Source organism: Palaemon carinicauda, chromosome 22, assembly GCF_036898095.1.
Source record: "Palaemon carinicauda isolate YSFRI2023 chromosome 22, ASM3689809v2, whole genome shotgun sequence".
In the NCBI taxonomy this organism is placed as follows: domain Eukaryota; kingdom Metazoa; phylum Arthropoda; class Malacostraca; order Decapoda; family Palaemonidae; genus Palaemon; species Palaemon carinicauda.
The window spans coordinates 72985960-73009782 of NC_090746.1; the positions used below are offsets into that span (position 1 = coordinate 72985960).

The 23823-nt window shown below is 49.8% G+C and overlaps 1 long non-coding RNA gene and 1 pseudogene across 4 annotated transcripts in view; both read left to right on the forward strand.

Moving 5' to 3' along the window:
• The window catches only part of LOC137616131 (uncharacterized), a 197979-nt gene that overhangs the window by 151327 nt on the left and 22829 nt on the right, over positions 1 to 23823 (forward strand). For all 4 annotated transcript variants that reach the window (XR_011039284.1, XR_011039285.1, XR_011039286.1 and 1 more), the window contains one exon: positions 1513 to 1670. This is a non-coding gene — a long non-coding RNA (uncharacterized lncRNA). The remainder of the gene's footprint in view (positions 1 to 1512; positions 1671 to 23823) is intronic.
• Positions 7206 to 7324, forward strand: LOC137616802 (5S ribosomal RNA; annotated as a pseudogene).

The following is a 23823-nucleotide window of genomic DNA, read 5'->3' on the forward strand; positions in this document are numbered from 1 at the left end:
AAGCACTGGGAGGACAAAGAGGAGGGCTACCAAGAATACTATCTCATCATGAATTCGTAGGGTAATCCATCTCTCCCTGAATCCTGACCCTCCTCCGTCACGTCGCCCTAGAGCACATGATTTCAGGGGCGTAGCTACGTTCCTGGCCTTCAAAAAGAACTTCTCAGTGACGCGGGCTTTACAAGCAGGGGTGTGGAAGCGTCAGACGACCTTCACAGCCCACTACCTGCAAGACGTGACCCACAGGAGGCTCAATACGTTCTCTATCGGCCCTGTGGTGGCTGCACAACAGCTGGTTTAAAACCTCAGGTTCCTTAATGGACAAGTAGCAGAAGGTTGAGGGCATTTTTACCCCGTTTTAGTCTGCATGAATGAAAAGGTATGTCTGGGCCTTATTCTTTTCTTCATCCTCCCCTCTCTTGGGGAAAGCAGCATCCTGGGTTCTCTGCACAGCTGACCTCAAACCACTGCAGGTAAACCATGTTCCCTTGTGTTCCTAGTATTAAGCTAATACTGTCAGTAAACCATGTTCCCTTGTGTTCCTGGTATTAAGCTAATATTGTCACGTCCCCATACCCTGACGAGGTGGTACTGGGAGAGTCCTAGCCTAGAGTTTCCATCTAAAGGATTTCAGGTCAACTTCCTCGGACGAGTCACACTTTAGACTTTCACACACAGCTTGCGTAGGCCACAGCCCTTGCAGAGCAAGGTGCGAGCGAGGTGCAGGGACTCCTTATTGTTGAGTGCTGACACACTCAGATACTGAGTCCCCGGGCAAAAAAAGCCAAAAGCCAGAAATGGCCGGGACTTACCACCCTTCCTAAGGGTTGAGTCACCCATATTAAATAGCGTGGTTTGTATTTCAGTTACGGAACAAATGACAAATTCGTAGGTAATTTGTATTTTTCCTAACTATACAAACCTTAGCTATTTAATCAGACTTGCCTGCCAGCCCTATCCCCCGTGAAGTCCTACCTTTAAGCAAAGTGAACTCAGCACTGGTGTGTGTGAGGGGGGGGGGGAGGGTAGCAAGCTTCCCTCCGCTAACTAGCGGTGGGGTAGTAAACCCTGGTTAAAATTCTAATGGCTCGTCATTTCAGCTACGCCGAAAGTAATTACCCATATTAAATAGCTAAGGTTTGTATAGTTAGGAAAAATACAAATTACCAACGAATTTGTCATATTTACACGAATTTAATGAAATTCCCTTTGAAATATGTTGGTAGTTTTTGCTACACTGTTCTATAGAATAGATTTAAGGTAAATACTTCATTTTATATAGATGTCTATGGTTATTTTAGACTGGTATTGCAATTTCCTTACTTTGTCATGGTTATTAATCTATTAAAATTTTCAATTAATAGAATTAAGGGACACTTATCTTGGAGCCTTTTAAAAGGATTAATGATTCTGCTTTCAACATCAAGTTTATAGATTACAAAATTTGGTCAGAGCAAATCGTTATCTAGGACGGTTGAATTTCTTTTTATTAATATATTTTATACTTTCCAGATATCTTGGAATTACTGCAAGCTGAGGATGACACAGGTTGAAGGATGTTGTCAAGTTTGAGGATGATGTTGTTTGGAGGGTAATTGTTGGAGACTGAAGCTTATGATTGGGTAGTGCATAGTATCAGGGATTTCAATCTAAAATTATATTTGTTTTGGGTAAGTCATTTAGTTCTTTTAAGCCAATGTATTGCATTAACAAGAATAAGACTTAAGTTGCTATACATTAAAAGCTCAACAAAATAAGACTACAGTGGCAGCTCGTGGCTAAAATCATTGGTGCTGCTGCTCCAAAAGAATTGTAGCCTATGTTTAGATATTGTGTGGAAGGAAACAAACAGGCATAAGAAAATTTATTCATTAACTTGATAGAATCCTAGAAGAACAAAATCCAACAATTTTTACTTTCCAAAAATAAATTGTTACTGTTCAAGCTTGATTCATTCATTTAAAAATTAAATCCATTTCTCTCTTTTTCAATGAATGAAAAGATATTTGTTCCGTAACCGAAATACAAACCACGCTATTTACATTGGGTTTACCTTTTAGCGCAGCTGAAATGGCGAGCCATTAGAATTTAACGAGGGTGTATTACCCCCGCGCTAGTTAGCGGGGGGGTAGGGGAGTGGTAGCTAGCTACCCCTCCCCCCCCCGCACACACCGGTGAAGCTCACTTTCACTTTTGGCTCGGACTGGGACAGACGTCTCTGTCTTTGTCCTCGCTTGGCAGCCATTGTTTGTTTTGTCTTTACTTAATCACTTACTTTTCTTTTACTCAATATATATGTGAACAGTTTTTCATGTTTGTATATATATTTGAGTATAGAAAATAGTAAGTTTCCTTTTCAGAGTTGTGTGTTTAGTGTACGTTATCTCCGTGGAGCCCTCGGCAGTTTAGGCCACCACGGTGTAATTTTATGGGTTGTGGTCGAGTTTGACTTCGGTCTTTCTCTCTCTCTCTCTCTTGAGGTCGTTCACCCTTTTACTACGTTTACTACACCCCTTGTAGCTTCCTTCCCGTGTGGGGGGGTTGCTACGCCGTACGTTTTGTCTCAATTAGTTTATGAATCTAATTGTATTTGTTAATTTTTCAGCTTTGTAGAACGATTCCTTTCGGGGTTTTCGTTCTTTCTTTAGTGTTCATTCATTTTTAAATTACATAATTACATAGTTTCATAATTATAATTGTTATAATTCTGTTTTGGTTACAGCTCTCCTTCCGTGAGTGTAAGTGGTTGTGAGGGCACGTGCCTGTTGTGTAATTCTTGTTTCCTTTCCCACGGGATTCCTCTTCGGAGCCTTCCTGGGGGAATGAATGTGTACTAATGATTTTTGTTTTATTTTTTTACAGTTACCGATCTAGTTCGTTTCTGTAATATGGCAACGGTGTGAGCTGTCTTGTTGAGGCCTGGGGATTCGGCTGTTGCTGCCTCCCCTTTGGATTTTCGTCAGGGGCGTGTCTCCTTCTACTGGAAGTACTCCCGTGACGATTGACAGCTCTCTAGTTCATTTTAGAACTCTCAGGAGGCTTGCCTCCTTGGGTGGGTAACTTTCCTTCCGAGGGAAGTTTTTCCTGTCCAGGCTTGAGTTTTTCCCCTTTTGGGGGGTTCTTCTCTTGCCTTTTTTTCGTGCGACTATGCTCTTGGTGCTGAGCAGTCGCACCTGCAGTTTCGCTCAAGGGGCTGGGCAACTGCAGGAGCCCCTCTTCGGAGTATTGCTCCTTTTAGGTCACTGGCTGACCAGTCTCTTCTACGAAGTGTCTCTCTTTCGGAGGATTCTTTTGCTGCTGTTGCTGTTGGCCTCCTTCGCCGTAAGGCTCACCATCCGCCTCGTCGTAAGGGCCTCTCATCTCCCTATAAGGGTGCTAAGAGGCGCCTTTTTGAATCTCCGTATGCAACCTACAACTCCTCCTTCTTGATCTTCCGCCCCTGGTGCAGATGGACAGCAGTCTGACTTCGTCTTCCGACGGGCAACGGTCTTCCCGACGGACAACGGTCTTCCCGACGGACAACGGTCTTTCGACGGACAGCAGTCTCCCGGCGGACAGACAACGGTCTTCCGACGGACATCAGTCTCCCGACGGACAACGATCCCTTCGGGGCAAAGGGTTGCCTCCCGCGGGGGTTCTTCCCTTGCGTGTCAGGGTTCCCCTGCGCGCCCTTCTGCTCTCCTGCTCCTGCTCAGTGTTAGCGCACAGGCGCTCTCCTGCTCATCAGCGCTTTCCTGTTCGCCAGCGCTCTCCTGTTCGCCAGCGCTCTCCTGTTCGCCAGCGCTCTCCTGTTCGTCAGCGCTCTCCTTTTCGCCAGCGCTCTCCTGTTCGTCAGCGCTCTCCTGTTCGCCAGCGCTCTCCTGTTCGTCAGCGCTCTCCTGTTCGTCAGCGCTCTCATGATGATCATTTCTGCTGTTCCTGTTGGCTCCTGTTACGCACCCTGTGCGCCCACGTTCGCCCTCGCGATCTAGAACTTCGGTTCAGGTCTATGTCAAGGATTCTTCTTCTACGCGCAGGCTTCCATGCGTTGCCTTCTGCTCGTCAGCGACCTTAGACGCGTCAACGTTCACCTGCTCGTCAGCGATCTTCTATGCGTCAACGATCGCCATCGATCTGCCACGCGTGTCAGTTCCCCTGACCACCATCAGTAGCGATCTAGCTCTCGCCTGCTGTGGACCACGATCATCTGTAGCCGAGTCTTGCCGTAGATCTTCCTCCTGCCCGCCAGTGCTCACCTTTACTTCTGTCCTTCTGTGCGCCAGCTTTCTTCATTTACCAGCGCACATCTGCGCGCCCTTCTTTGCCACGCACCAATGGGCGCCAACGGTTTTCTGACCGTCTAGGATCACCTGATTAACAGCTTGCTTCAGCGCTCATCTTCCTGATGCACCTGCGCGTCTTTTGTTAGCGCGATGCGCGCTAATCATCACTAGTCTCACTCGCGTTGGCAATCGCCTACGCGCCTGCGCGATTCTTCACCTGCGCGCTAGCGTTTTGTTAACGCACCACCGCTCGCCAACGCGCCGTCGCTTGCCGACGCGCCATCGCTTGCCAACGCGCCTTCACTCTCCTACGGGCTATCGCTTGCCAGAACGCGCCATCGCCCGCCTACGCGTCATCGGTCTCCCGACCGCCTGTGCTCACTCGCGCGCCCACATGCCTGCGCGGCCACACGCTCACGTGCCCACGCGACCGCACGCCCACGCTCAAGCGCGACCGCGCCCATGCTCTCCAATGTTCGCCCGTGCGTGAGCCAACGGTATTCCATCGCGCAGACGGACGGTATTCCATCGCGCGGACGGACGGTGTTCCGTCGCGCGGACGGACGGTGTTCCGTCGCGCGGACGGTGTTCTGTCGCGCGGACGGAACGGACGGGGTTCCGTCGCGCGGACGGAACGGACGGGGTTCCGTCGCGCGGACGGAACGGACGGGTTTCCGTCGCGCGAACCGACGGGGTTCCGTCGCGCGAACCGACGGGGTTCCGTCGCGCGAACCGACGGGGTTCCGTCGCGCGAACCGACGGGGTTCCGTCGCGCGAACCGACGGGGTTCCGTCGCGCGAACCGACGGGGTTCCGTCGCGCGAACCGACGGGGTTCCGTCGCGCGAACCGACGGGGTTCCGTCGCGCGAACCGACGGGGTTCCGTCGCGCGAACCGACGGGGTTCCGTCGCGCGAACCGACGGGGTTCCGTCGCGCGAACCGACGGGGTTCCGTCGCGCGAACCGACGGGGTTCCGTCGCGCGAACCGACGGGGTTCCGTCGCGCGAACCGACGGGGTTCCGTCGCGCGAACCGACGGGGTTCCGTCGCGCGAACCGACGGGGTTCCGTCGCGCGAACCGACGGGGTTCCGTCGCGCGAACCGACGGGGTTCCGTCGCGCGAACCGACGGGGTTCCGTCGCGCGAACCGACGGGGTTCCGTCGCGCGAACCGACGGTGTTCCGTCGCGCGAGCCTACGGTGTTTCTTCGCACGAACGTCTGCTTAATTCTTGCAGTATCCATTGCTCGCCTATGGGTTATCGCTCGCCGACCACCAGCTCTCGCCCTTCCTACCACGCTCGCCCTCCTTCTGCGCTCCTTCGCTCACCTTCGTTTGCGTTCCTGCGTGACCGCGCATGGGCGCTTCCACGTTCTCCCACGCGCAGATCATTGATTTACCATCGCGTGAGCTCCATGGCGACTGCGACCGCGATTCCCATTGGTGTTTTCGCAGCCTGGCGAGTCTTCTGGAGCGTATTTCCAGAACACGGCCTCACCCCGTAAACACAGAGCATGGCACATGCAAGAATAAGAAGAATCTTCAGGGAGGTCTGAGCAACATTCTTCTTTCCAGAACCTGGGTTAGCCCTTCCCCGTCATTCCCTGGTTCTCCATCGGCCAAGGGGTGACTGTTTACCCCTTCCTCTTCTCCATCTCGTGAAAGGGGCTTACCAGGTCCTTTCCCTCCTCGGTTACGACCCGAGGTTTGGTTCAAGGAAGCTACAGGAAGGTCATGGGTACTTTCCTTCTCTCGGGCTCAAGCACCTTGGCGTTTCGTCGTCAAGTATCGAACTTGCGGGCAAGCTCGATGTTGGACCATCTGGACGCAATGACCGAGGGCTTCCTTTCGGGTGTCTCATCCGTGGATGTCGACAACCTCAGACACCCTTCCATCCTTGAGAAGAGTTTGTTTGTGCCCAAGGACAGAGACATAGACAGCGGCTGTGCGGAGAAAGTCGACTTCCGTCTTCACTCCTCCAAGGCGCTTTCTTCCAGACCCTGCAGGGCTCCAGCGCCTCTTTCTTTCAGCCACGTCGGCCTAAGTTATCGGACCGGCTACGACAACTGAGACAAGGTGTCCAATTGCAGTTCCCTCCTGTCAGGAACAGATGGCACGGGAGGCTCTCCCGGGGGGAGCATAGTCCTAGAGGGAGCGGTAGAGTTCACGAACTCTAGGATTGGCACCTCCCCCTTGCAGGTTTCATGCTGGGAGGATGCCTAAGGTTACTCATCCAGATGACAGCTTCCCGATGGCCATTCCTGCACGATCTCTGTGATCAGCCAAGGATATCGCGCCTGCCGTCTCTGTCAGCGAATTCAGTGTCTCTGAACCTCTATGCCATAGGGTCGGCAAGAGTTTGCCCGTTTGGGCAGGATGATCCATGCCTTAGAAGAAGGTCCTCCATAGGATCATCGACGGCTTCACCTCCCGGCTTCTTCAGTCGATTCTTTCTTGTAAGAAAGTATCTGAGACGGGAGTTTCGTAGTCGACCTCTCAGCCCTGATCAAGTTTGTCAAACAAACTTCGTCCAGTGTGGAACAGCAGAATCGATCAGACTGGTAACGAGGCGACAGGACTCCTTAGGCCCTGGATCAGAAGGACGGGTATTTTCAGTTTCCATTCCATCCATCTTCCAGGAAGCTCGTGGAATTCAGCCTAGACTGCAGGTATTCCTGCTTAAGATGCAGTGGGGCGATCCCGCCGTGGCATCGCAGGTTTTTTTCCCCAGAGAACTCTCCCTGCTTTCCTCATGGCCGCTCAGGTGCAGGCTTCCTCCTCCTTCGCCTTTTGGAGGTCTGGTCAACTCCGGTAGGTCGGGTTCGACCTTCTTCAGCGCCGGGACAAGCTTCCGGATGCTTACCATGAGTGGGGGTTCATGGTATTTTGCTAGGAGCCTTCTCTTCTTCTGCCTCAACATCTGCAGTATCTAGCCATGATATTGAGTCAACGGCCTTACCACGTTGGAAACCCCGCTACTCGTCCGTCCAGCGAGGTTAAGCAACGTCGGTTCTGGTCGGTACTTGGATAGGTGACCACCTGGGGACGCCAGATTCTGTTGCCACCTCCTCCGAGCCTTCCCTTCAGTTGACTGTGGCAAGGCTGAGGAGAGTCGCAGTACCTGTTCTTAGTCAAGCAGAGCTTTCAGCCCTACCTTGGAACGTTTCCTAGTTCTCTTTTCCTCATTGACCCGTCTATATAGTTCCGAACGGTCGCCTCAGGATAAGTTCCATGTGGGGCGGTCCAAGTTCCGGTGGTTTCAAAGCAACGATTAACCGGACTTTCTGGCCCCTACGGGACCAGTGGAACGTTTAGACCTGCAATGGGTGTTGTCCTATGGAACCTCTTAATGGGAGTGGATATTCTCGTCCTTTCCCCACATTTTTTATGCTGTTCTCGGACTCGTCAAAGAAAGGGGGGGGCATGTTCCGGTCCAGGCATATGGTCAGGACCTGAAGGATACCTCTCCATCATTCAGGCAGGCTTAGGGGCCGTAGTCTGGCCCCTCTACAAATCCTACAGCTCCTGCCGAGTCGCTCCGTGCGCGTCGACTTCACGGTTCTGGCGTGTTCTAACCAGCAGGGGACGCATTTTCACACCTTCGCATCTTTCAGTAGAGATACCGAGATGATTTGAGATACTCTCAATACCACCATCGGCTCTCTCATTCCAGACAGAGGAATGTTCTCTCCGACTATCCGAGCAGAGCCTCGTAGAAAGAGTGTACCTGGGGGTCTTTGGCCTTGAGTATCCAGCAAGTCCTGGTCTGGGGGACCTGATCGCGACAGCTTGGAACCTCAAGCTTCCGCTGTTCTTCCCCCCAGTCTCAGACCCCGAGACTCTGGCAAGATGCATTCCGGTGATGGTGGGACAACATCGACGCCTGCGTCTTCCCTCCTTTGTTGTCTGTTGAGAATGGGTCTCAACAAGACCAGGTTGTCTGTCAACCTTTCAATGGCCCTGAGAGCTCCACTGGGACTATGCGCAGAACGGTTTCCGGACCCTCTGCTTCCCCTGACGGAACTCCCGGGAGAGCTTCTCCCATGGCACAGGCTACTCAAACAACCACACTGCAACATCTTTCACGAGCCGGGGCGTCGCTTCGGCTTCATGCCTGGAGACTCTACGCCTCCTCCTCAAGAAGAGACAACCCGCTACAGTCGCGGGACGGAGGTCGCGTCATCTGCGATAGTCATCCGCAGGGGTCTTCCAGGCGAAGTGAAGAGTGTTCGGTGGTTGGTGTCGTGGGAGATATACCTCTTCCCTTGAGGCCTCTTCTCCAGCAATAACGATCTTATTGCCTTTCGGCGGGAGGAAACTCCTTTCCGCTCTCGGCAATGAAGCCTGTCGCTCAGCCTTTCCCTGACCTTCAGGCTTAAAAGGAATAACTTTCCTTCCCGCTGGACCTTTCCTCGCTCATGCGAAGCTGCGAACGTCCCTGCCCTAGTCGGAGTGAGACCTCCAACTTGGAGCATGGCTCGGACTTTGTAGTCCCTTAAGAGATCTTCTCAGGACCCTTTACGTCAGGCCTCTGATCGTATTCCGTCTTGGGTCTCCTGCTCACTCTGTCCGCGGCCAGTGTGTAAGCAATCTTCTTGGTCTCGTACGACTCCGCCCTTTCTGAGGAATAGGGGAAGGCAACATTCAGGTTTGCTCCTGAGTTGTTGGCTAGACTCAGAATCTTGGGGTCCCGGCCCTTTGGTCCAATTCCTTCAAGATTTTGAGTCACCATTCTGTATCTGATGTCCCAAAACCTTCTCCTTCTTGCCAGTAAAGGAATCGAGAGGTTAGCTTTGGGAACAGCTGCAGTTTGTCCTCAGTTGCAGCCGGTTTGGGAGCACAAGAAGGACACGGAGGAGAGTCACCAGTATACCTCTTCAGCTCGGACTCAGGACATTCATCTCGACCTGTCTCCAGACCCTCCCCCGTCACGTCGCCCTACAGCACGATGTCGGATACATCGCAATGTCCCTCGCCTTCGAGTAATACTACTCTGTGACGCAGGTGCTACAAGCTGGAGTCTGGAAGCGTCTAATGACCTTCGCAGCCCGCTTCCTGCAGGGCGTGACCCACAGGAGTTTCGATACGTTTTCTATCGCTCTGTGGTGGCTACACAACAGCTGGTCTAACCTCAGGCTCCTTTTTGGACAGGTAGCAGAAGGTAGAGGGCATTGTTATCAGGTTTTAGTCTGCATGAACGAAAGAAGTATGTCTGGCCCTTACTTCTTTCTTCATCATCCCCTCTACGGGGAAGCAGCATCCTGGTCTCTGCATAGCTGACCTCGAACCTCTGCAGGTAAACCATGCTTCCTTGTGTTCCAAGTATTGAGTCAATACTGTCGCGTCCCCCATACCCTGACGAGGTGGTATTGGGAACGTCCTAACCCAGAGTTTCTTCTGGAACTCCAGGTCAACTGCCTAGGACGGGTCACACTTCTTCCTTCACACACAAGCTTATGTAGGCCACACGGTTCCTTGCGGAGCAAGGAACTTGTGAGGTGCAGGGACTCCTTTTCTCGAGTGCGACTCACTCGGATTCTGAGTCCCCGGGTAAAGCCAAAGCCAGTATGGCTGGGTACTTTCCACCCTACCTAAGGGGTAAGTCACCCGATGTAAATAGCATGGTTTGTATTTCGGTTACGGAACAAATGACAAATTCGAAGATAATTTGTATTTTTCCTAACCATACAAACCTTAGCTATTTACACATATTTGCCTGCCAGCCCTGTCCCCCAAGACAAGTCCTACCTCTAAGTGAAAGTGAGCTTCACCGGTGTGTGAGGGGGGGGGGGGGGGAGGGGTAGCTAGCTACCACTCCCCCCCCCCCCCCCCCCCCCGCTAACTAGCGCGGGGGTAATACACCCTCGTTAAATTCTAATGGCTCGCCATTTCAGCTGCGCTAAAAGGTAAACCCAATGTAAATAGCTAAGGTTTGTATGGTTAGGAAAAATACAAATTATCTTCGAATTTGTCATTTTTATGAAGAGAACTTACCTGACAGTTATATATATATAGCTATAGTCTGACTTTTGGCAGAATTTTTTTAAAAATCACGGCAACCGCCTTGTGGTGGTTGTGCAGTTAGGTGGTTAACAACCCTTACAGGGTGGTACTTGGAATCATTCCCGTTTTCTGTTCTTCAGATCATCTCTGCCGGCCGGATCGACAACGCGTTGGTCCGTCATTAGAGTTTTTTCTTTCGCTGTCCCTGTGTCGCTGTACCAGTCTGCTATTTGGTGAAGTACATTGATTTGGGTATTTGGCAATTTTTTCTGTGTGCTTTTTAGCTTTTGATAATTATGAGTGATAAACATCATTTTCGTGTGTGTGCGAATGAGGAATGCTAGATGAGGTTGCCGAAAATGTCGGTAGACCCTCACACCGTGTGTTTGGGGTGTAGGGGTTTTGAATGTGCACTTAATAACAGGTGCGAAGAATGTAAGGTTTTGGAATGAAGCGCTATGTGCGTAAACGAGCTCGATAGAGTTAGGAGAGCTTCTAGGTCTAAATCTAAGTCTGTTAGCAAACTTAGTGTTGATTTATCCTTTGAACCTGTAATTAATTCCTCTTTGGAAGTTGATCCTTCCCCTGAGATAGTAGCTCCTGCCCCTTCTACAGGATCCGTACCTGCGGATGACCCTCGGTACGCCAGGACGGCTGCCAAGTTGAAGGCCATTAAAGACCAACTTGCGCCCTTTAAAGGTAAGCCTAGTGAAAGTGATATTAGTGCTTGTGAAAGTGCAGTGGAGGTGGCGACTGACCGAATCTGTCATTACCCTAGGTCCAGACCTCTACCAAGCTCCCAGGACAAGGGAGAAGGTACGTCGAGAACCGAAAGGGGGTGAGAGGTACGTACCCTCGGTCAGCCGTCGCCTGAGGCAGTCCTGTTGCCAATTCCCAGGCTGCTCTTGACCGCCACGGAAAAGGCGTGTCGGACGGGATGGCTTCTTCTCCGAATCCCTCTCCCAGACGCAAATGGAAGTTTGAGGCGTTAAGACCTACGAAGAGGAGGTGGAACCGTGAGGAACAGTCTCTTTCTCTCACTCCCAGTTCTAGTAGCTATGAACCTTGTCCTTCAGAGGACGATTTAGACTCCGTGCCTTTGAAGAAGACAAAATCTAGGTCCGCAAGTCGAGATAGAGCAGCCGAAGATCCTTCTCCTTCCATGAGCATTATTCGTCAGCCCTCTCCTTCGGGACAGCAAGACCCAGCAGAAGTCGCTAAGTCTTTCGTGTCCGTCATACAGGAACAACTTTTTTCGTTGGTTCAAGCCTTTAGCCGCCCTCACGCCCAGTCCGACAGACGTAAAGACGACTCTTTGCCCATCAAGAAGTCGGCTTCTAAGAGGGAACGGAGTTCCCCTCCTAAGGAACCCTTGAGCGCTTCTTTGAAGACACGACACCGCTCTGCTTCCTCTTCTGCTTGGCGCCAGGACGATTCCGTCTCTCGCTTTCGGCGCCAGGACGATACTGCCTCTCTCTCTTGATGCCAGGACGATGCCAGCATGCATCCTCAGGACGAAACTTCCTCTCGTCGCCAGGACGATACCGCCTCTCGTTCTCGACGCTAGGACGATATTGCCTCTTGTTCTCGACGCCAGGACGATACCGCCTCTCGTTCTCGATGCCAGGACGATACCGCCTCTCGTTCTCGACGCCAGGACGACTCTGCCTCTCGCTCTCGTTGCCAGGACGATAGCAGCTCTCGGCGTAAAGACGCCTCCTCCTCTCACCGTCAGGACGCTTCCTCCTACCACACCAAGGACTCTTCTAACGCTCGGCACCAGGACGCTGCCTCTTCCCGGCACCAGGACGACACCTACGCTCGGTGCCAGGACGCAAGCGGTTCTCGAGATCAGGCTGCTTGCAGCCCTTTACTTCAGGACGAATCCTACGATATGCCTTTGTCGGATTCTAGAGAGCCTTCTTCTCGAACGAAGGATGTTGTAGAGGTGGATCAGGATCTCGAAGATGTCTCTGATGACGAAGACAAACCTGCTGACTCTGCTAGCGACTACAAGGTTCCCTCTCGCTCCCTCCTTGAACTTTATGGGGAGGAGTTCCAGCCTGCTGCTTCGTGATCTCCTCAATCTCTATTTAGCAGGAAGAAGGCCAAGAAACAGTCGGCCTTCATCAAGATGAAACTTTCCATTTCTGCAAAGAAGGCGCTTGCGAAAATTGATGATTGGATGAAAGAACGGAGGCAAGCGGTTAAGACTTCCTTCTCGTTTCCACCAGCTCGTCTTGCTTCGAAGGCTGGCATGTGGTATGAGACTGGGGAACCTCTGGGTCTGGGAGTTCCTGCCTCCTCCCAGGGTGACTTCTCTGGCATCGTGGACTCGGCTAGAAGGCATGCTTTCAACTCGGCCAAGGTTATGTGGTCGATGTCGGAGCTGGATCACCTCGTCAAAGGCATTTGTAGAGCCTTTGAGGTTTTAGCTTATTAGACTGGTCTCTAGGGACTCTGACCAGGAAGACTGAGCAGAAGGAAGGAACTCAAGACCTAACCAGTATTATGTCCTGTATGGACAAGGCCCTTAGGGAGGGCCTAATGAGTTGGTTTCGCTGTTTTCAGCAGGAATCTTGAAGAAGAGGTCCCTGCTTTGCTCTTTTGCTTCGAGATCTGTAACCGTTGCACAGAAGTCTGAGCTACTTTACGCCACCCTGTCGCAACATCTTTTTCCTGAGGCCCTTGTGAGAGACATTACGCTTTCTCTGGCTCAAAAGCGCCCCAAGACCTTTTATCACATTAAGCTCGTAAGCCCTTGACAGCCGCTTCTTCGACTTCGAAGCAGGAGGAAAAGAAATTCCAGCAGCCCTTTCGAGGCAGGACTACTTCAAGACCTGACTTTAGAGGAAGAAGGCAAGAGTCAGGAGCAAGATCGAACAGAGGTTCGTTCAGAGCTCGCTCCAAGAAGTGAAGTACAAATCCTCCAGACAACAATAGGCGCAAGACTGTCACGTTTTTGGCAGTCTTGGAAGAGAAGAGAGGCGGACACCTGGTCCCTCTCAGTCATCAAGGAAGGATACAAGATCCTCCTTCTGAAGAAGCCTCCTCTCTCAGATACTCTGCTAGCCTTAGTAGCGCAGTACACAGATCCAGGGAAACAGGAGGCTCTCCTGGATCTAGTCGACCAAATGCTGGACAAGGGAGTGATAGAACCGGTTCAGGATCTATCCTCCCCAGGCTTTTACAATCGCTTGTTTCTAGTACCCAAGAACTCGGGTGAATGGAGACCCGTCCTGGATGTCAGCTCTCTGAACGTCTTCGTGGAGAAGACGAAGTTCTCCATGGAGACGACTCAGTCTGTGCTGGCATCAGTACGTCCAGGGGACTGGATGGTGTCTCTCGATTTGCAGGACGCGTATTTTCACGTCCCCATCCATCCGACTTCAAGGAAGTACCTGAGATTTGTAATCCAGGGCAAGTGCTTCCAGTTCAGGGCGCTTTGCTTCGGTCTCAGCACGGCTCCTCAAGTTTACACCAGGATAATGGCGAATGTGGCAGGCTGGCTGCATCAAGAGGGGATAAGGATATCTTTTTATCTGGACGATTGGCTGATACGTTCACGATCAAAGGAGAAATGTCTGGAGGATCTACAAAAGACTTTTATGATGGCTCAAGATCTAGGCCTGGTCATCAACAGGGAAAAGTCTCAGACCAAGCTGAATCAGACTATTCTCTATTTGGGGATAGTTCTGAATTCAGTTCTTTTTCTGGCTTCTCCCTCTCAGGAAAGACAGACCAAGTGTCTCGAGAAGGTCCGAAGTTTCCTGGACAAGAAGAGGTGCTCAGCGAAGGAGTGGATGAGTTTGCTGGGGACTCTCTCCTCACTCGAGCAGATTGTCTCGCTGGGGAGACTCCATCTAAGGCCTCTGCAGCACTTTCTTTCAAAGGTGTGGAACAGAAAGACACAGGAAGACTCTTTTTCCTTCCCTATTCCAGCAGAGGTCAAGGATCATCTGAAGTGGTGGCTGAATCCAGCCTTGTTGGGGGAAGGGATCTCCCTATACAAGAAGAACCCAGACCTAGTGTTGTTTTCAGACGCGTCAGAGTCAGGTTGGAGAGCAACACTAGGAAGCAAGGAGGTCTCAGGCTCTTGGGAAGAAAGTCAGTTGGGTTGGCACATCAACAACAAGGAGGTGATGGCCATTCTTCTAGGACTAAAGGCCTTCAAAGACTCGGTGTCAGGGAAGACTGTGGAGGTCAACTCAGACAACACCACAGCTCTAGCATACATCAGGAAGCAAGGGGGGACTCACTCTCTGTCTCTGTTTGAAACAGCAAGGGAGCTCCTGCTTTGGGCGAAGGAGAACAAGGTAGATCTGCTGACGAGATTTGTACAGGGACAGAGAAATGTGAGGGCAGACATGCTCAGCAGGAAAGGGCAGGTTCTTACCACAGAATGGACCCTCAACCAACAGGTCTGTCAGAGTCTCTGGAGGCTGTGGGGGAGACCCTTAATAGACCTTTGTTCCGTAACTGAAATACAAACCACGCTATTCAATATGGGTAATTACTTTCGGCGTAGCTGAAATGACGAGCCATTAGATTTTTAACGAGGGTTTACTGCCCCACCGCTAGTTAGCGGGGGATAGGGCGGGTAGCTTGCTACCTCCCCCCCTCACACACACACACACCTGTGCTTGAGCTCACTTTGCTCTCGGCTCGGGTGGTAGTCGGACGTGTCCGCTGTCACCCTCGCCTTCTGACAGCCATTACTAATCTTTCTTTTGCTTTTCCTTTGACAGAGTGTGTGCGAAGTTGGCTTCTGCGATGCGTAAGCCGCTCTTGTGGTACGTATATGTCGGCGGTAGACACGGACCCCCACACCTTGTGTCCTTACTGTAGGGGCCAACAGTATGATAAGAGTAATGTGTGTGGTGAGTGTAGGGAGTGGTCTACCTCCCAGTGGGAGAGGTTTTCGCTGCGCCGAAGAAGTCTAGACGGGATATTTCTCCTTCGAAGGTTTCTTTGAAAGGAGAAAATCCCAAGGGCTTTTCTTCCGTGGCCAAAACCTCCTCCGAAGCTCCCACTCGATCGTCTTCTTCCGAGAGGCCGTCGAGTGGTAGCGTAGGCCTTAGTTCTGTTGACAGATCTCGGGGTTTGGGAGAGGGAGTTGCCTCCCATAGCGAGGCAGCTCCTCCTCCTCCCCTGGGGGAGGATATTGATGTAACCATGTCTAACAATGATTAGTTACAGCGTTGGTTTTCCTTGAGGCCTCAGGGTTCGCCCTCCAAGGAAGCCCTGTTTGACTTAATCAGGTTGGGAGCAGCTGTCAAACAGTCGCTGACTTTAGCAGAGGTTGATCCTCTGTCTATTGTCGACGTTGTTGTGGCAGAGGCTTCCGATGAGTTGTATCAAACCTCTGCTCCTGCTGTTACTGATGTTCCTGATGTAGCTGAAGGCTTAGATCCCCCATCCGAACATACTTCGAGGGAGGAGTTAAGTCCAACGGTCTCTCCTGCAGGTGATTCTCCCCCCCGGGGGAGTTCACTAACAGAGACTCCTCTTCAGAGGACTGCTGATGGTCAGCCCGCTGACCCCACGGCCCCCAGAGGGCGTATAAGGCGTAAGGCTCGCCTTCCTCTTCGCCGTAGAGGCCTTCCTTCACCTCACAAGGGTGTTAGGAGGCACCTCTTCGGTTCTTTATCTCAGCAGTCCGCCGCAGAGGAACCTCGCTGTCGTTCACCGACTCTACCAGCTACATCACTGGACCTCTCCGCAGATCGTTCGCGATCTCCTTCGGTGGAAGGTCGTCCTTACAAGGGCACGCCGATCTTCCACCTTCCAGACCTGCTGACCTGCCGTCGCCGTTCCTGGCTGCTGATGCGTTGTGGGTGCCGACTCACCCCGTTATTAAACGGGCAACGGTCCCTTCGGAGCATAAGGGACTTTTGCACAAAATTGTGCCTAAGTCCCTTACGTGCCAGGTATTCCCTGCGCGCCAACGTTCACCTGCGCGCAAGTGCTCGCCAGCAGTTCCTGTTATAGCGCGCCAGCGCTCACCAACACACCTGATCGCCAACGCACTACTGCGCGCCCTCATCCTGATACGCGCCATGCGTGCCCACTTTCTCCTGCGCGCCCACAATCTTCGGATCTGGGCGCAGTGGGGAAGACATCACTCTTCCCCTGCGCGCCATTGGACCCCGCCTGCGTGCCATTGGACCCCGCCTGCGTTCCAGTCTTCACCTGCACGCCATCGCGGGCAGTCTCCAACGCGCACCCACGAGATTGCGCACACGTGCCCTGCGCGCCCACCACAACCAGATGTGTGCTCTCATGCGTGCCCGCGCGCAAGGGATATATCCCCTGCGCGCTCGCCCAACGTTATCGCCCTCACGGGCTCTTCAGCCAGATCCTGCGCGCGCGAACAATCGCCTTCGCGCGCGCGAGCGCTCATCCAGCCTTCTGCGCGCCCTCTGCCATTTCCAGATTGCGCGCCTGCGCACCATTGCTCGCCCGTGCACCCTCGCCATCGTGCATGCACATTCGCCCGCGTGCGAACCAGGGCAAATCCTATGGCGTGAGCGCCAGCGTGACCACCAGCGCAATCCCACGCGTGACCACCAGTGCGATTCCACGCGCGAGGCTGCAGGACAGCGCGCGGCCAGGTCATCATCATCACGTCCCCCCCAAATGCAGAACAGCGCGCTCGCCGGAAGGAGGGAGGCTTCCGAATAAGTCCAGGGAACTTTCTTCATCATCTTCTTTCCAGGAAAACCCTCCTTTGGTAACTCCTCCTAGGGATCGAACGATCCCCTTCCCTCCAGAGGGAGTTTCTGACAGCACAGCTGTAAGTCGGCAGCCTTGGTTCGGGTCCATCGTCAGAGCGGTCATGCAGGCTTTTAACCCTGTCTTCTCTGAGCTGGGCCACAAATCATTGGCAGCTTCTTCTCCCCTGAAGAGGAAGAGAGGAGTATCTGACGTGGTAACTTCTCCAAGGGCGAAACTGACTCCTCGGAAGTCTTTGAGGAAGGCCTCCTCACCCCCCCCAGACTTTCTCTTCCTCCCCTTCGGACGAAGATTTCCCGTCCTCAGGGGAGCCGCACGAGGTGAGGCGTTCCCCCATTGCACCAATGGGGGAAACCCCGCCTCGTGCAGAGAAGTCTTCTCGGGTAGGGGTGGAGAAGAGCCTCCCACCATCACTGCTAGAGTCCTGCATCTCTCCCAGGAGGGAGTCGAAGGACTCTTAAGACTTTACCAAAGTCGTCCTCAAGGATTAGACCAGAGCCAGCCAAGCCCTCAGAGAATGTCCACGAGTCCCCCCAAGAAGAGCCTTTGGGAACGGGAGACTTCTCTGCTAGCCCTTCAGGAGGAGAGCTGCAGGAATCAGAGCATGCGTTCTGGCAGGTTCTGACCCTTATGAGGAATCCCAATGGGTTTGTGGATCCGGAGATTCCTCCTCGTGAGGGCAAGGACACGGTCTTGGACCGGGTCTTTGGTACTCAAAAACCCTCTAGAGCCAGCGCAGCTTTGCCCTGATCTCAAGGGGTTAAGAGTGCCAGAGATAAGGTCGAAGGCCAGCTCTCCGAACTTGCCTCCTCCAGCCGTTCCAATGCCGGAAACAAACTCCTCCCGCCTCCTCGTGTCCATCAGAGGAGGTACATGTACTTTGAGATCATGGAGGAGACTTGTTTAGCCCTTCCCCTACACCATTCTGTGGAAGAGCTTTCCAGGGGAGTCCCTTTAGAGAGACTCTCCAACCGGCCAGTTTCGTTCTCCGCAACGGAGATCCTTAGCCAGGAGAAAGTGGCGAAGTGTGCCATGCAGGCAACTTCGTGGCTTGATATCTGGCTGGGGTCCTGGGCATCCTGTTACGACCTGAGGACTTGTCCAAAGAGAGTACCAGGAAGGCCATGGAGACCTTTTTACTCTGAGGCACTCGTACAATCAAGTTTATAGCCCACCAAGTCTCGAACTTGTGGGCTAATTCCATCTTGAAACGTCGAGATGCGGTGTCTGAGAGATTCCACCAAAAGGTCTCCAGGGCAGATGTCAACAGGCTCAGACATTCTTCCATCTTGGGGAAGACCTTGTTCGAGCCTAAGGACGTGGAGCAGGCTGCTGAGAGGTGGAGGAAGTCCAACCAGGACTTTCTCCTTCAGAGGGCTTTAACATCAAATCCCTATAAGCCTCCAGCAACCCAGCAATCACGTCCTACCAAGAACACGAAACCGGCAACCACAGCGAAGACAACGGTGTCTAAGCCCTTTCCTGTCAAGGACAAGAAAGGCAAAAGGACCTCCAGGGGAGGAAAGAATCCTAGAGGGAGCGGCCGAGGCCGCAAATGCTAGGATTGGCAGTCCCCGTGCATGTCCACCAGTGGGGGATGCCTTCAAAGTTGCGCAAACAGGTGGCAGCAACTCGGGGCCGATTCCTGGACGATTTCCGTAATCAGTCAGGGATATCGCGTCCCGTTCACAACATCTCTACCTCCCCTGACAGCGAATCCAGTGTCGTTGAGCTCCCTTGCTATGGGATCGGCAAGGGGGCAAGCCCTTCGGGCAGAAGTCGAGACCATGTTGAAGAAGGGTGCTCTCCAAGAGATAGTCGACGGGTCCCCAGGCTTCTTCAGTCGACTCTTTCTTCCCTCTTAATGAGACAATGCCTTGATGAAGTCATTGAGCTTCAGCACGGCATTTCATTCCCGTGCTGAAGCTTGGTGACGGGCAAGAGGGCTCTCGAACTTGGAGAAATTGCTCCCCCAGTTCGAATCTAAATTTCCCTCTTTCATATTTTTCTTTTTCTCAATATTACTTCGACCTTATCCCAATTTCATAAACTTTCTTTAGTCTTGCTTTCCAAACTCTATGATAAAAATTTCCCTCATTATAATGTGTATATATTATGTACATATATATTTATTTATTTTTTTTTTTTTTCTCCTATGGCTTGGATGTTTCTACATCCATTGTAGCCCCGGAGGGGATGTTCATACATCCTTTATTGCTGCCTGCTTTGATGAGTGGGAGGAGGTATCACGGTTGGGAGGTGTTTGCATTCAAAGCTATATGTGAGAGTATTGGATGATTTCAGCCATCCCGAAGATGGTTTGGACCTTTTTGGCGGAACTATTCTCAAGTGTTGGGTCTTCGGAATCCAGGGGGATCCAATGCTTGGGGTAGGACTCTCGGCTTTTGGCCGGAAGCCCGTCATTATAGATATGGGGAGGATGATTCCATAATTTCTTGGTCTCAGTCCTAACAGGCGGGTTCAGCTTACACCTGTGCCTCTATATCTGTTTTGATGCTATCCTTCGGGTAGGGTATGGAGTGGACCAACTGGGAAGTATACTCTCATTGTGCCGATAGTGGAGAGTGCAAATTTCCTTTCCGACGTGTGATGGCCTAACATTCTCGAGCAGGTACATCAAACTAACCCTTTTCTCTCTCTCTCTCGTCTAATGGATTCTTTAGGGAACGCACCCCCATCCCCTGGATACACTGACTCTCCCCCGGCACTGTTGACGACCTCTGCTAATGTGATAAGGGAAATCTCTGTTGATGACCTCGGAACGGGAAGGACCATTTTACTGATATTTCAAAATCGAGTAATTTGGGTAACACGAGGAAACTTCGAATCCTTCATGTTACACAAATTTCAATAGAGACAAATTATGATGATCTATGTAAAGCATTTGAATGCTATGGATGCATAAAAGAAATAAGGATGAAACTTGAAGCTGAAACTTGGGATTCATGGATATCTTATAGTAGTTATGACGAAGCATTTAGTGCAATAAGTAACTTGAATAATATTAAAATTAATAACTTGAATGTCGTGGCTGCTCTCTGCGATAAGGTACCAAAAGATTTGGATGTGTACAGGCCTGCCGATTGGTTGGAAAAAGACGCAGATTTAGTTATGCCCTCCCAGAGAAATCCAAAACCACCGATGTGGCTTATAGCTGAATCAAAGGGGATTACAGGGAATTATTTTAAAATATGCAAATTAATTCAGAAAAAAGTAGGAACTATTGCACCAGGCGATATATCTCGTTTCGGAAAAAATAGTTTCCTTATCCATGCCAAATCCAGTACACAGTCGGTAATATTGTCCAATATGAAAATAAGTAATGATGACATTAAGTTAGATGTCAAACCCCACCTAAATTTTAGCTACGGAAGGGGCGTAGTTTTTAACAGAGATCTATATGATTTTACAGAGGAGGAGATACTGGCCATGTGTCCATTAAATGTATGGAAAGTTCATAAAGTCCCAGGTACATCAATGATAATCCTTACGTTCCAGGATGCTGATGTACCTTTTCATATTATTATCGAGAACGAAAGGATTAAAGTAAGACCCTTCAAGCAGAAGCCATTGCAATGCTTTAATTGTTTTAAATTTGGGCACCCGTCCAAAGTTTGCAAAAATGAGAAGATGTGTGGTATTTGCTCCAAATCTTACCATGGAGAGTGTCCACTTGGAGCCAGGTGTTTAAATTGCAGCTCGAATCACAAATTCACAGACAAGAGCTGCGAGCTATATAAGTTGGAGGAAGCTGCCCTCAACAAATCAAACTTAGAATATATAAGTGTGACCCATGCCAAAAGACTTAAATAAATCAAATACATATGCTAAGGCATTAAAATCAAACCAACCTAGCACTGCCAATAGCTCAAAAAAAAGTATACTATCTGACAAAATGTCAAATAACGAGGTAACCATATTACCTCCTGAGGCTTTACCACGGTATATTAACACTAGGTCATTGCCCATTGCTGTACAGCCTTCAGCCGCCATTACAAAAAATAATACAAACCTCTCTCAGGCCATGTCCTTGCCTGATCTGATGGAGGTTCCACTTAAGACTAACTTACCTGATGCACCTGTTATGGGAAAGGTGCAAAAACCTCGAATCCCACCATCTATTAATCGTAAAAGAGAGAGACCTCCATCTCTCTCTCCACCCTCCATTAGAAACGTTAAGGTTATGACATCAAATAAATTTGATGTTTTGTCTGTTGATGTTTCTAATGAACCAGAAGATAAACTGAATAAATCAGAAATTCAAGTCGAGGTCCACCATCCACCTCAACAAATAGATAAAAAAGATACAAAGAAAAACACAAATGTAAAACCCAACATAACAAGACCACCTCTGAAGAAACCTACAGGTAATAATGTTAGATTAAAAACTGCTAATGGGAAGACCTCATCCAAGATGTCTTCCAGAAATAATCCATAGTTTTCTCCTCCATTTTGCAATGGAACTGTCAGGGTTTGAGGGCAAAATATGAAGAACTTAAGCTCCTAATTCATGAGCATTCCCCCATAATTGTATGTCTACAGGAAAGTATGCTTGTTTCTAACACTCCTAGTCCTCGAGAGAATGTTAGCTATAGAACACCATATAATCAACAAGCAGGGAGCCATGGCGGAAGTCTCATGTACATTCGTCGAGATGTTCCCCAAATACCTATGTCTATACGTACAGTACAACCCTGCAGGCAGTTGTTGTACAAATTGATATAGGGAGAAAATATACAATATGCTCTCTGTACTTACCTCCAAATGATAATATTTTATATGATGATTTAGCAGAAGTCATTCAACAACTCCCTCAACCTTTTCTCTTACTGGGAGATATGAATGGTAGACATCCTTTATGGGGTGATGTTTTGGCCAACACAAGGGGCAATATTATCTCATCAATTGTGGAGAATGAGGATGTGGGGCTCCTTAATACAGGAGAGCCCACGCACTTCCATGTTCAGACAGGTACTTTGTCATGCATTGACCTTTCAATTGCAAGCTCTAACTGGCTTCTTGATTTTGATTGGAGGACATTAGATAATTGGCATGCTACTGATCATGCACCAATCATTATAAACACCAACAAGGGTCCGCCTTTGCAGAGATCGCCACGTTGGAATCTAGACAAGGCAAACTGGGTTAAATTTTCTGAGCTAAGTGAAATTGAAGGGAGAGCAGAACAGTTTGAAAGTATTGATGATGCCATAGACCTACTGAATGGAACTCTTCATACAGCAGGAATCAATTCGATTCCCAAAACCACAGGACTATTCAAAAGACGACCAGTCCCGTGGTGGTCCTCAGAATTAACAGCCTTGCACAGAGCCACCAGAAAATCCCTGACTAGATTGCGTAGACGCCGTACTGATGAAAATTTGATATCATACAAAAAGTGTAGAGCACAGTTCCGTCGTGCCATGAAAGAAGCTAGACGCCAATCTTGGGTGGCTTTTGTTTCCTCCATTAATAGTAGAACACCACCATCTTCTGTATGGAGGAAAATAAAAAAAATTGCAGGCAAATTTACCCCAAACCCACCACAGTGTTGAAAGTGAATGGTCAGTTTGTGACTGAAGGAAATGAAGTTAGTAATGCCCTGGCTGACCATTTTTCAAATGTATCGTGCAAGAGTGTAGCAGCTCCTGGTCACCAGTACAGGAGCATTGAAGAAAAGAAAATTTTAAATTTTGCAACAGGAAGGGAAGAATCGTATAATTCTCCTTTTACTGAAAGAGAACTTGATTCCGCACTCGCTACTTGCAACGATACAGCTCCTGGACCCGATGGAATTCCATATGCAATGGTTAAACATGTACATTTTAATACAAAGTTATTTATTTTTAAGTATTATTAATAGAATATGGCATGATCATAGTTACCCAAGTGTTTGGGAACTAACCATTATTTTAGCCTTTTTAAAACCTGGTAAGGACAAGTTTTTAGCAGCAAGCTATCGACCTATTGCATTGACTTCATGTTTATGTAAAATCAAGAAGATGGTCAATGTAAGGTTGATGTGGTACCTTGAAAAGAAGGGTATTTTATCACCGATTCAATGTGGATTCAGAAAAATGCACTCAACAACTGATGTGTTAATAAGACTTGAGTCCTCTATTTGTGAAGCCTTTGCTTCCAAACAGCACCATGTGACAGTTTTTTTCGACCTTGAAAAGGCATGTGATACCACATGGAGATATGGTATACTTAAAACAATTCATGAACTAGGATTAAAAGGAGAACTACCTCTATTTATTCAGTCATTTCTTTCGCATAGAGTTTTTCAAGTGAGAGTGGGGGAAACTCTATCAGAGAGTAAGTGTCAGGAAGAAGGAGTTCCTCAGGGGAGTGTGCTGAGTGTAACCCTGTTTGCACTAGGAATTAATGGGATATCCTCAGTCATTCCCCGGGATGTTCTCTCAACATTATTTGTGGATGATCTCTCAATATCATTTGCTGGCACTAGAATGGCAATGGTTGAGAGAAAAATCCAACTCTCTATTGATAAAATTATCCAGTGGGCTGACATGAATGGATTTAAGTTCTCGACAAGTAAAACTACCATTGTCCATTTTTGTCGTATCCGGGAAGTACATCCAGACCCGGATATATACATTAAAGGTCAACGGATACCATGTGCAAGTGAAGCTAAATTTTTAGGTTTGATATTTGATTGTAGGCTTACATGGTTTTCTCACTTAAAAGCGTTAAAAGCTAAATGTGTTGAAGCTCTGAATATATTAAAAGTATTGTCCCATACATCATGGGGGCCAGACCGCAATACTATTTTAAAATTATACA